This window comes from Triticum urartu, chromosome 6A, assembly GCF_056163025.1.
Source record: "Triticum urartu cultivar PI428250 chromosome 6A, HENAU_Tu73, whole genome shotgun sequence".
NCBI classification, from domain to species: Eukaryota; Viridiplantae; Streptophyta; class Magnoliopsida; order Poales; family Poaceae; genus Triticum; species Triticum urartu.
In genome coordinates this window covers 111,727,950-111,737,750 of record NC_141878.1, presented here as the reverse complement: position 1 = coordinate 111,737,750, position 9,801 = coordinate 111,727,950, and the positions used below count along the sequence as shown (strand labels likewise).

Sequence of the window (9,801 nt, the reverse complement as noted above, 5' to 3'; positions counted from 1 at the left end):
TGCTAATAAAAAGTAAACGACGAGGAAAATTACACGCTTCAACTTAAACACAACTTTCTTGACTGCTTCTATAAGTCCAATTAAATAGTTTTTCCATCTTCTTATTGCTCTTCTCTGTTGACTTCCATAGCTTGCACACTTGTTTATTTTCTACCTCCTCAAGCTTGGACAACATCTAGTCTGCAACAACTAGTGCATCAACATCTGATAGACATCCAACAATCTGTATATCAATGTATTCTTCTTCCCAAAATCAAAAATTGCAACCTTTTCCATTTCACACTTGAACAAACTCATCTGGGTTGTTCTATCGTCTTTGAGACCCAGCAGACCACCAGCCGCCAGCAGTCATCACACTTGATGATTGGCAGAGGCACGCCAATGATTTGCTGGGCGAGGGCCGAGCCTGGCCGACGGACAGACAAGGATGCATCGACGGTCGGACGACGAGTGAGAGGAGGAAGACATACCATGAGGCGACATAGGGCGCTTCAGGTAGCTGCGCGATTCAGTTTCTGCCAAAATGTGATGGCGCCGGGACATAGGTGCGTTGAATCCGGTGCTGATGGTGGCGGGTGTATATGCGATGATTCCGGTGGCGACGGCGAGCGGAGGCCAAATCAAAGTGGGGCGGCGGAGCAGTCGATGCTATGGGGTGTCTGCGGTGGTGGGTGGTGGTCGGCGGTGGCAAGGATAGTCACGTCAAAGTTGATGCAATCGAGCAGGGGAGAAGACGGGCGTGGACGAGGAGGAAAAATATCCAAAGAAACGCCATCGATCAAGTACCACTCGAGGAGTAAATTTTTGAAGGAGTTAAAGAGGATAAGAGATCAGCTAGGTCCAGTTTAACTCCTCAAAACAAAAATCTGTAAAGTTAAACTGTTTTTGAGGGATCGACCAAAGATGCCCTTATTAGCTTTTGCATTGAAAGTGAGAGAATCAGTTACATTTTAATTCTTTGGGTGTTTATCTTTTCACTATATACTATAAGCGCCTACCTCATGGTGACTTGCATAGTCGACCTCGATCGATCGCTACGCATGATGATGATAGTAGGCTAATTAGCAAAAACAAAACATAGGAGCACTTGTATTCAATTTAGTTATTTTAAAAAGTCAAAAAATCCAGGAACTTTTTATAGAATTAAACATGACCAAGTATTGCATTTGTATAAAGAGATTAAACATGGAATGACCTTTACCGCATTCGGGGTCAAAGATTTGCCAAAAAAACGCTAGGTACATGCTATATTGTGGTCATAATTTTTTTCCTGAACTCTATGGTAACATTTCTTGGCTAAACTTTTTATCCGAATATAACACCTCGTCATATTTGATTCCAAGATAGAGGTCGCGTCCCCCGCTCTCTAGGGTTTCCCCGCCGCCGCCGCCGGCTCCCCCGCGCGGAGCCGCCGCCGCGGCGGCCGGAGCCCGCCGGAGCCGCCAACCCCCCCCCCCCCCCGTTCCCCTTCTCCTCCCCCCACCCCTCCTCCTCGCCCCCGTACCCCCACGCCGCCTCCCCGAGCGAGGCGGCGGGGGGCCCTGCCTCCGCGCGCCTCCAGCTCCTCCCCGCGCGCATCCTCCTCCCGCCGCCGTCAGCCTGCGCCGCCGGCCCTCGGCCGCGTGATGCTGGCGGCGGTGGGCTTGCCCTTCCCCGCGCGCGGTCCTCCCCTGCTCAGGCGGTGATGGCCGGCGGCGGTGCGCTTCGGCCGGTGGCGGTCCGGCGTCCTGGTGTGGAGGCCGGCGGCGCTTGCCTTGGTGGTGCCGCCTCTTGGCGGCGGGGTGGTCCAGTGGTGCTGGCCGGCCGGGGGCGCGTCCCTGGCCCAGATCTGGGCCCGTAGGGTTCCCTCTGGGTCCTTACAGGTCGGCTCCGACGCGACCGCGACGCTCTCTGTATGGGGAGGCTGGGGAGCGGCTTGGACTGGGACAGCGACGCCGGCGGTGTTCCAGCTGCTGCGCGGAGGCGGGAGCTGTCCGGGCCTTTGAGGGCCCGGCCGGGCCTGTGGGGCCATGGGCCCGGTAGGCTCCTGCCATGGCGTCCGGGCGGCTACCGTCGTGGACGGTGAAGGTGGGGCCCTCCCGTATGCCGATGGTGCTGTTGCCCTAGTCCCGGCTCCTCTTCTCCGTTGTGCAGACCATCTTCGCGGTGCTGTGGTGAGACAGCGTGGGAAGCTTCGTGTTCGTGATGGCGCGGGGTGGTGGTCGGTCTGGTGGCGAGCTCCGGAGTGCCTGAGGTAGAGGCTGGGATCGGGAGAAATCTTTGTTGGCTTGGCTGACACCGACGCGGTGGCGCCTGAGGGTGCCGCCGGACCTTCTTGGAGGGCGTCGGGGCTACCCTTCCTCTTTCCTCGCCGTGTACCGGAGGAAACCCTTGGCAGCAACGTCGTCATCGTCGCGTCCCTTCTTGGAGGTGTTGTTGGGTACCGGCACTTCGGAGTTTCGGAGCTTGGTGGGTGATCTCCGGTGGACGCAGCGGTCATGAGGCTTCGTCGTTTTTGTCGATCCGCCGTTATCGGCATTTGTTTCTTTTCTTTTTTCTCTTTTCTTTCTTTTGGGCGTGTTTGTGCTGCTTCCGTTCCAGCCCCTATCGTCGGTTGTATCGGTTGGTTGCTTTGTAATACAAAGTGGGGAGAAAACCTTTTTCGTTATATTTGATTCCAAAAAAGTCTCTTGCGTGCTGTAGTTTTGGCCTCGCACAGACACCTTTGAGATCGCCGGTCAGACAACGAGCAGAACGAGCTACCCCGCGAAAAAAAAACGAGCAAAACGAGCTTTTTTTTAGGGGAACGAGCAAAACGAACTGGAAAAAGCCAGCCAGGGCATTAGGCCGTGGAAGCGTGCTGCTGTGTTCTTACTGGGCCTGTTCATGCCCAAACGAGAGGCCACAGATTGCTTGCGGCTATTCTAAAAAAAAAGGTTGCTTGCGGCTGCTTGCTCCACATCGCTTGCGGAGAGTTGAGAGGCGGTTGAGGAAGCTATAAAACGAGATGCAGGGCATCAATGCAACTCATACCTTTCTTGACCTTTTGGCTAAAATCAATATAGTATCTATTCTTATCAATTTAATATCTGATATGTGGGCCATGTGCCCATAATGATATTAAATTTATTTTTTATGGGAAGGCCCATCACAATGGCTTGCTATTGGGGTTCTCAAGTGTCTTCTTGGTGTTGCACTACAGCTCAGGTAGGTGCACCCCAATCAAAACAAGGTTAAAATGTTTTAAGTCCTTCGTTTAAGTTTAAATATTTGAATTTCTTTTGAAGGGCCTCTACAAGTTGCCACAGTTTGCAAGGGTAATGACACGTTGATTGCTGGTGTGTATGACCCTATTTATTTGGAACTCGTTGCAGCAGCTATGGGAAAATGCAAACACCACCTAAACAAAGCTAAGATTAATAAACATTGATGTTTAACCCTCGCCCTTTTTTCTAGTGGTTAATTGCCCCCTAAACAAGCAAGTCAAGGAATCCCAGCAGCATTTGTTTTTTCAATCGCTTCCATTATCCATGTGATGTGTCTGTTGAGTAGTGTCTGTTGCTGCCCAACTTCAGGAACTTGTTCAGATAAACTCGTTTACCTTTTTGTAAGTGCACAAGAACAAGACTAATGTGTCGGTAATGTAGAAGAATAAATATCTCTGCTTACTGTAACCCTACTTACTGTAACTACAGAATAAAGTACAGTAAGAATGAATATCTCTTTTAAGAGAAGAAAGACTGCCGCAATCACCCAGAGAAATGGCAATACATTAAACCACTTTCCGGTCTGCTACCGTAAGGCACCGCAAGGTAGCTATAAAAGGAGGGGCAGGGCAGCACAAGAACTCATATCTTTCTCCGCCTTTTGGCTAAGATCAAGTGTAGTATCTGTTCTTATCAGTTTAATATCTGATATGTGGGCCAAATGCCCAAACGATATTAAATTTATTTTTTTATGGGGGAGGGTCCAGGACAATGGCTTACCATTGGGGCCCTTAGGTGTTGCACTACAGCCCAGGCAGGCGCACCCCAAGCAAAACAAGGTTAAAATTTGAATTTACAAAGCGTTAGAAAGTAAGCTGCTACGTATTTAGTTGAATGCTAGGTTGGAATTTGCTAATAGCAGGAATTGTAGTCGATTAGGAGCCTCCTTTGCCTGATGTGTACCTCAATGTTCAAGGACAGAGATTTTGGAATAGCTTAGGAAGAACATGAGGATTAAAAGCCATGAAATAAGAGAGAGATATACAGGTGAATTATGTTGTTGCTTATGTAGCTTCTTTTCCCTTCACAGATTGAAAAAGATCGTAGTCTGCACACTTCATGAAAATCATATCTGATATGGAAGCCTTATGCCTTGTAGTTATAGGCCAGTGAATGCCCTCCTCATTGAGCTCAGAATTATTGTCCATTTATTAACTACTAGAAATCTCCCCATTTTACAAATGGAAGCAGGCGTATCTTGAAAGTTCTATCTGTGCATAAAAGGAAGCTATCATCTCCTTCTACTCGTGCATGTATCTGTTATTGAATTTCTCATGTACATTATCTTCCCTGACAAAGCTTTTCCAGAGCTGGAGAATAGAAGTACCGTGTGAAGCAAGAACCATCAGTTATCAGTAGGCACTGCAGCGATTTGTGGCCCATTCAAGCTTCTGAACCATAATGTGCAACCCATCACTGAAAAGGAATTCTTGGAAAAATGGACTCTGCTATATTTTGGTTTACACATTGCCCTGACATTAAGTCTAGATGAACTTCAGAAGATGGCTGCAGCAACTGACAAAATCAGTAGTACGTTAAGTCGTTTTCCAATTTCAACTCTTTGGAGTCATATATGCAGTTGCTGCTGTACATGCAGTTGTTGCCGATCTTGAGGGAAAAGCCATATGGCCGGCAAGTCGTCTCTGTTAGACTGCATATTGTACCACAATTGTATTTGTACCTGTATTGTACCTCTTGCTACCCTATATAAAGTGATAGGCCACATACCAGATGCGTTGAGCCAGTTTCCACCAAACCACAAGTCTAACATGGTATCAGACTAGGTTTTCTAAAACCCTAGCCGCCGCCCTCTGTCCTTGGCCGCCGCCGCCTCCTCGGATTGCTGCGCCGCCGCCAAGATCGCCATTGCCATGAGTTCCTCTGGCGCTTCCTCGGCCTCTTCCGCTGCCCTGCCCGCCTCCGCACCACCACCCGCAGTGGCGCCCTTCATCCCGCCCCAGCTCGCGGCGATCCTCGCCGCCAGCACCACGAGCCAGATGGCCGCGTCCACCACCTCGCGCCCTCTGTACCTCGGCTCGTCGCAGTTTGCTCCAGGGTTCATCACTCCGCTGCCGTCCCATGCATCGGCGCCGCTGGTGCCGTTCAGCACGATGCCGCCCCGGGCCCCATCGGCGCCCGAGGCCGTGCCGCCACCCATCATCTCCACCGCGGCAGACGTCGTCGCCCCTGCTGGATCTCCGGTCGCCGACGGCCCGGGCACTGGCCCCTATCAGCTCACGCACCTCATCATGGTGCGCCTCACGCAGGACAATTACCTGTATTGGCGGGCGCAGATCCTACCGCTTCTTCTCAGCCGTCATCTCGAAGGCTACGTCGACGGGAGCCACCCGTGTCCGCCCCGCCTCGTCCCTGCGGTCACGGCCACCGGCGCCCGGGTCTCAGCCGAAAACCCGGCGCACCACGCCTGGGTCGCACAGGACCAGGCCATCCTGTCCGCGCTCCAGTCCTCCCTCACGGAAGGAGTTGCTGGGCTGGTGGTGTTCGCCGCCACGTCCCTCGACGTCTGGGCGACGATGGCTGATAGCTTCTCGGCCAACTCCTCGGCTCGCGCGTCGGCTCTTCGTCAACAACTTCTCGAGTGCAAGAAGCTTGACTCCTCTGCGCACGTCTACTACAACAAGATCAAGACGATCGCCGACACCCTGTCCGCTATCGGGGAGCCGCTTCGTGATACGGAGTTCACTGACTTCGTTCTTCGGGGTCTCGATCAGGACTACGACAATCTCGTTGAGGCGGTGCGGGGTCGTGAGACGCCCCTGTCTCCCCGGGACTTGTATGCGCGCCTTCTCTCCACCGAGCAACGCATTGATGCCCGTCATATCGCGATGCAGCTGAACGATCCTCAGGCCCATGCCGCCTACCGCGGTGCTGGTGGTCATCGTCCACCTCGTCCTCCTACTGGCCAACCCATGGGAGGTGGTGGCCGCCAGCCCCCTACATCACCGCCATCCCGTGGCCCTCCTGTGGCCACCGATCGCCGCGGCCGCCCCAACATCGACTGCCAGCTGTGTGGCATCCACGGGCACTATGCCTCTCGCTGCCATCGTCGCTTCAAGAGGGATTTTCTTGGCATCGGCAATGACGGGCGCGGCAACGAGAAGCAAGCTGCCATCGTCGAACAGAGTTCCTCCGGCCATCCTGGCGGCACCCACCCCGGTGCAGGCGGGTACACACCGTCGTATCAGATCGATCCTGCCTGGTATCTCGACACGGGTGCCACGGAGCACTTGACCAATGAGGCTGCTCGACTCCAGGCGCTGGAGCCCTACCGCGGCCGTGACAAGGTCCGCATCGCTGATGGTTTAGGTATGCCCATTACTCATGTTGGTCAGGCCTTCCTTCTGTCTAGTTCCTCTCGTCACCTTCGCCTTCGTAATGTCCTTCACGTCCCACTTGTCACTCGTCCATTAGTATCTGTTCGTAAGTTTACTTATGATAATGATGTGTTCTGTGAATTTCACCCGTTTCATCTCTTGGTGAAGGATCGAGCCACACGGGAGGTTTTGCTTAGAGGTCGCATCCATCAGGGCATGTATGCGTTGGAGGCGCCATCCCTTCCAGAGGTCTTCAGCGCTGTTCGCACGTCGGTATCCCAGTGGCATGCCCGGCTTGGTCATCCAGCGTCTCCCATAGTTAGCCATGTTTTGCATCGACATGAGCTCCCTACGTCATCTAGTAATAAAGCTTTAGCAATTTGTGATGCATGTCAACAAGGAAAGAGTCATGAGTTACCGTTTGTGTCTTCATCTCGAGTTGTTACTACTCCATTAGAGGTTGTGTTTTCAGATGTATGGGGCCCTGCCCAAACCTCTGTCAGTGGTCATAAATATTATGTCAGCTTCATTGATGCCTACAGTCGCTTTACCTGGCTTTATCTCTTAAAAAGCAAAGCTGATGTGTTTCGTGTGTTTTTACAATTTCAATTGCATGTTGAGAGACTCCTTCAGCATAAGATCATTCATGTTCAGTCAGATTGGGGGGGCGAATACCGCAACCTCAATTCTTTCTTTAATAAGCTTGGGATATCTCATCGTGTTTCATGCCCACATACACATCAGCAGAACGGTGCCATTGAGCGCAAGCACCGCCACATAGTTGAAGCTGGTCTTACACTTCTTGCTCATGCCTCCGTGCCCTTTCGGTTTTGGAGTGATGCTTTTACCACTGTTTGCTTCTTGATCAATCGAACTCCTACTCGAGTATTAAAAATGAAGACACCGCTTGAACTACTGTTTAATGAACTCCCTGACTATACTTTCCTCAAGGTTTTTGGATGTGCTTGTTGGCCGCACCTTCGGCCCTATAACAGTCGCAAGCTTGAGTTTCGCTCTAAAAAGTGCGTCTTCCTTGGGTATAGTGCTCTCCACAAAGGCTACAAATGTCTCCATGTTCCAACAAATAGAGTCTATATTTCTCGTGATGTCGTATTCGACGAAAGTCTGTTTCCTTTTTCGAATCTGCCATCTTCCCCATCGTTGTCATCATCCACTACTAGCTTCTTTGTTTCGCCTGATCAACTTGAGGATGTTGCATATTCGCCTGTATTATTTCCTAACCACGGTGCAGGTACCGGACGTGGCGCTCGCCTCGAGCTCCTTGACGAACCGGAGTCGCCCGCACCTGCTTCTGGTGATGGCGACGTCGATCGCTGCATGGGACATGCAGTGGGCGAGCGCCCCGAGGCCGCCTCCTCGGCTTCGCCTGGCCCAGGTGCTCTGTTGCCCGCGCGATAGCCTGGCAGTGGGCCTCCACTGCCTCCCGCCTCGCTTGCGCGGTCTTCACCACCCGCGACGCCCTCGCCTGCCTCACCTGGGCCGGCCTCGCCTGAGCCCACCTCGCCCGGGCCCGCCTTGCCCGCGTCAGCTTCCTCCCCTGGGCCAGCCTTGCTTGTGCCTGTCTCGCCTGCGGCCTCGCTGCTCGGGAGCCCGTCTCCTGCATCGTCGCCTGCCTCTCCTGACGAGGTACCGGCTGACCCGCCTCCAGCTCCTGTGGTCCTTCGACCGCATACACGTAGCCGGAGCGGTATTCATCGGCCCAAGAAATACACTGATGGCACTGTTGCATGGATTGCTGCCTGCTTGGCTCAAGCGCAGTTCGATCCTACTGCGGAACCTCGACACTATCAAGCAGCGATGAGTATTCCTCACTGGCGTGCTGCTATGGACCTTGAGATTCAGGCTCTTCGTCAGAATGGCACCTGGCAGCTGTTCTCTCCTCGTTCAGGTATCAACGTCATTGACTCCAAATGGGTCTTCAAGGTCAAACAACATGCAGATGGTTCTATTGAGCGGTACAAAGTTCCGTTGGTTGCTAAGGGCTTCAAGCAACGGTATTGTCTTGACTACGAGGATACCTTCAGTCCTGTTGTTAAGCCAACCACTATTCGACTGCTCCTGTCACTTGCTGTTACATGAGGTTGGTCCCTTCGTCAATTGGATGTTCAGAATGCCTTCCTTCATGGGGTTCTTCAGGAGGAGGTCTACATGCGTCAGCCCCCTGGGTATGTTGACCCTGATCGTCCCCAGCATCTCTGTCATCTGGTAAAGGCGCTCTATGGTCTCAAACAGGCTCCTCGTGCTTGGCATGCACGGCTGGGCTCTGCGCTTCGTGCTCATGGGTTGCCCTCCACTACTGATACTTCACTGTTTATTCTTCAGCGACCGGAAGTCACCATGTACATTCTGGTCTATGTTGATGATATCATCCTTGCCAGCTCCTCTGTTGCGGCGACTGATCATTTGGTTCTGGCTCTCAGTTCGGATTTTGCTGTCAAGGATCTGGGCAAACTTCATTACTTTCTTGGTCTGGAGGTCACGTATCCACATGATGGTCTTGCTCTTTCTCAGCAGAAGTACTCTCAGGATCTCCTGCGGCGTGCTGGCATGTTGGAGTGCAAAGCTGCTACTACTCCCATGTCCTCCACTGTGATTATTTCTGCTACTGATGGGACTCTCCTCTCTGCTGATGATGCTACCGAGTACAGAAGCCTTGTTGGGGCTCTTCAGTACCTCACCATCACACGGCCTGATATTTCCTATGCAGTTAACCGTGTTTGTCAGTATCTTCATGCCCCTCGAGAGCCTCACTTGACTGCCGTCAAACGTATTCTGCGTTACATTCGCTCCACTGCCTCTTATGGACTTCATCTCCGGCCGGCGCCTTCTAGTGTGCTCTCGGCCTTCAGTGATGCGGACTGGGCTGGTAACCCAGATGACAGGCGATCCACGGGGGGATATGCAGTATTCTTTGGTCCTAATCTGATCGCCTGTAGTGCTCGGAAACAGGCCACAGTTTCTCGGAGTAGCACTGAAGCTGAGTACAAGGCGGTTGCTGATGCCATTGCTGAGCTTATTTGGGTCCAGTCTCTTCTTCGAGAATTGAAAATCTCTCACAGTCAGCCTCCTGTCCTTTGGTGTGACAACATCGGTGCCACATATCTTTCATCGAATCCGGTATTTCATGCCCGAACGAAACACATCGAAGTTGATTATCATTTTGTGAGAGAACGTGTTGCACAGAAGTTCCTGCAGATCAA

The 9,801-nt window shown here is 52.3% G+C and overlaps 1 non-coding gene and 1 pseudogene across 1 annotated transcript; both read left to right on the top strand.

Annotated features, from left to right (window-relative positions):
- Positions 1 to 3,008: 3,008 nt before the first annotated feature.
- Positions 3,009 to 3,201, top strand: LOC125517848 (U2 spliceosomal RNA). The gene has a single exon (XR_007287847.2). It is a non-coding gene; the product is annotated as a U2 spliceosomal RNA (small nuclear RNA).
- A 628-nt stretch (positions 3,202 to 3,829) lies between these two features.
- On the top strand, positions 3,830 to 4,014 carry LOC125517850 (U2 spliceosomal RNA; annotated as a pseudogene).
- The last annotated feature ends 5,787 nt before the right edge of the window (positions 4,015 to 9,801 follow it).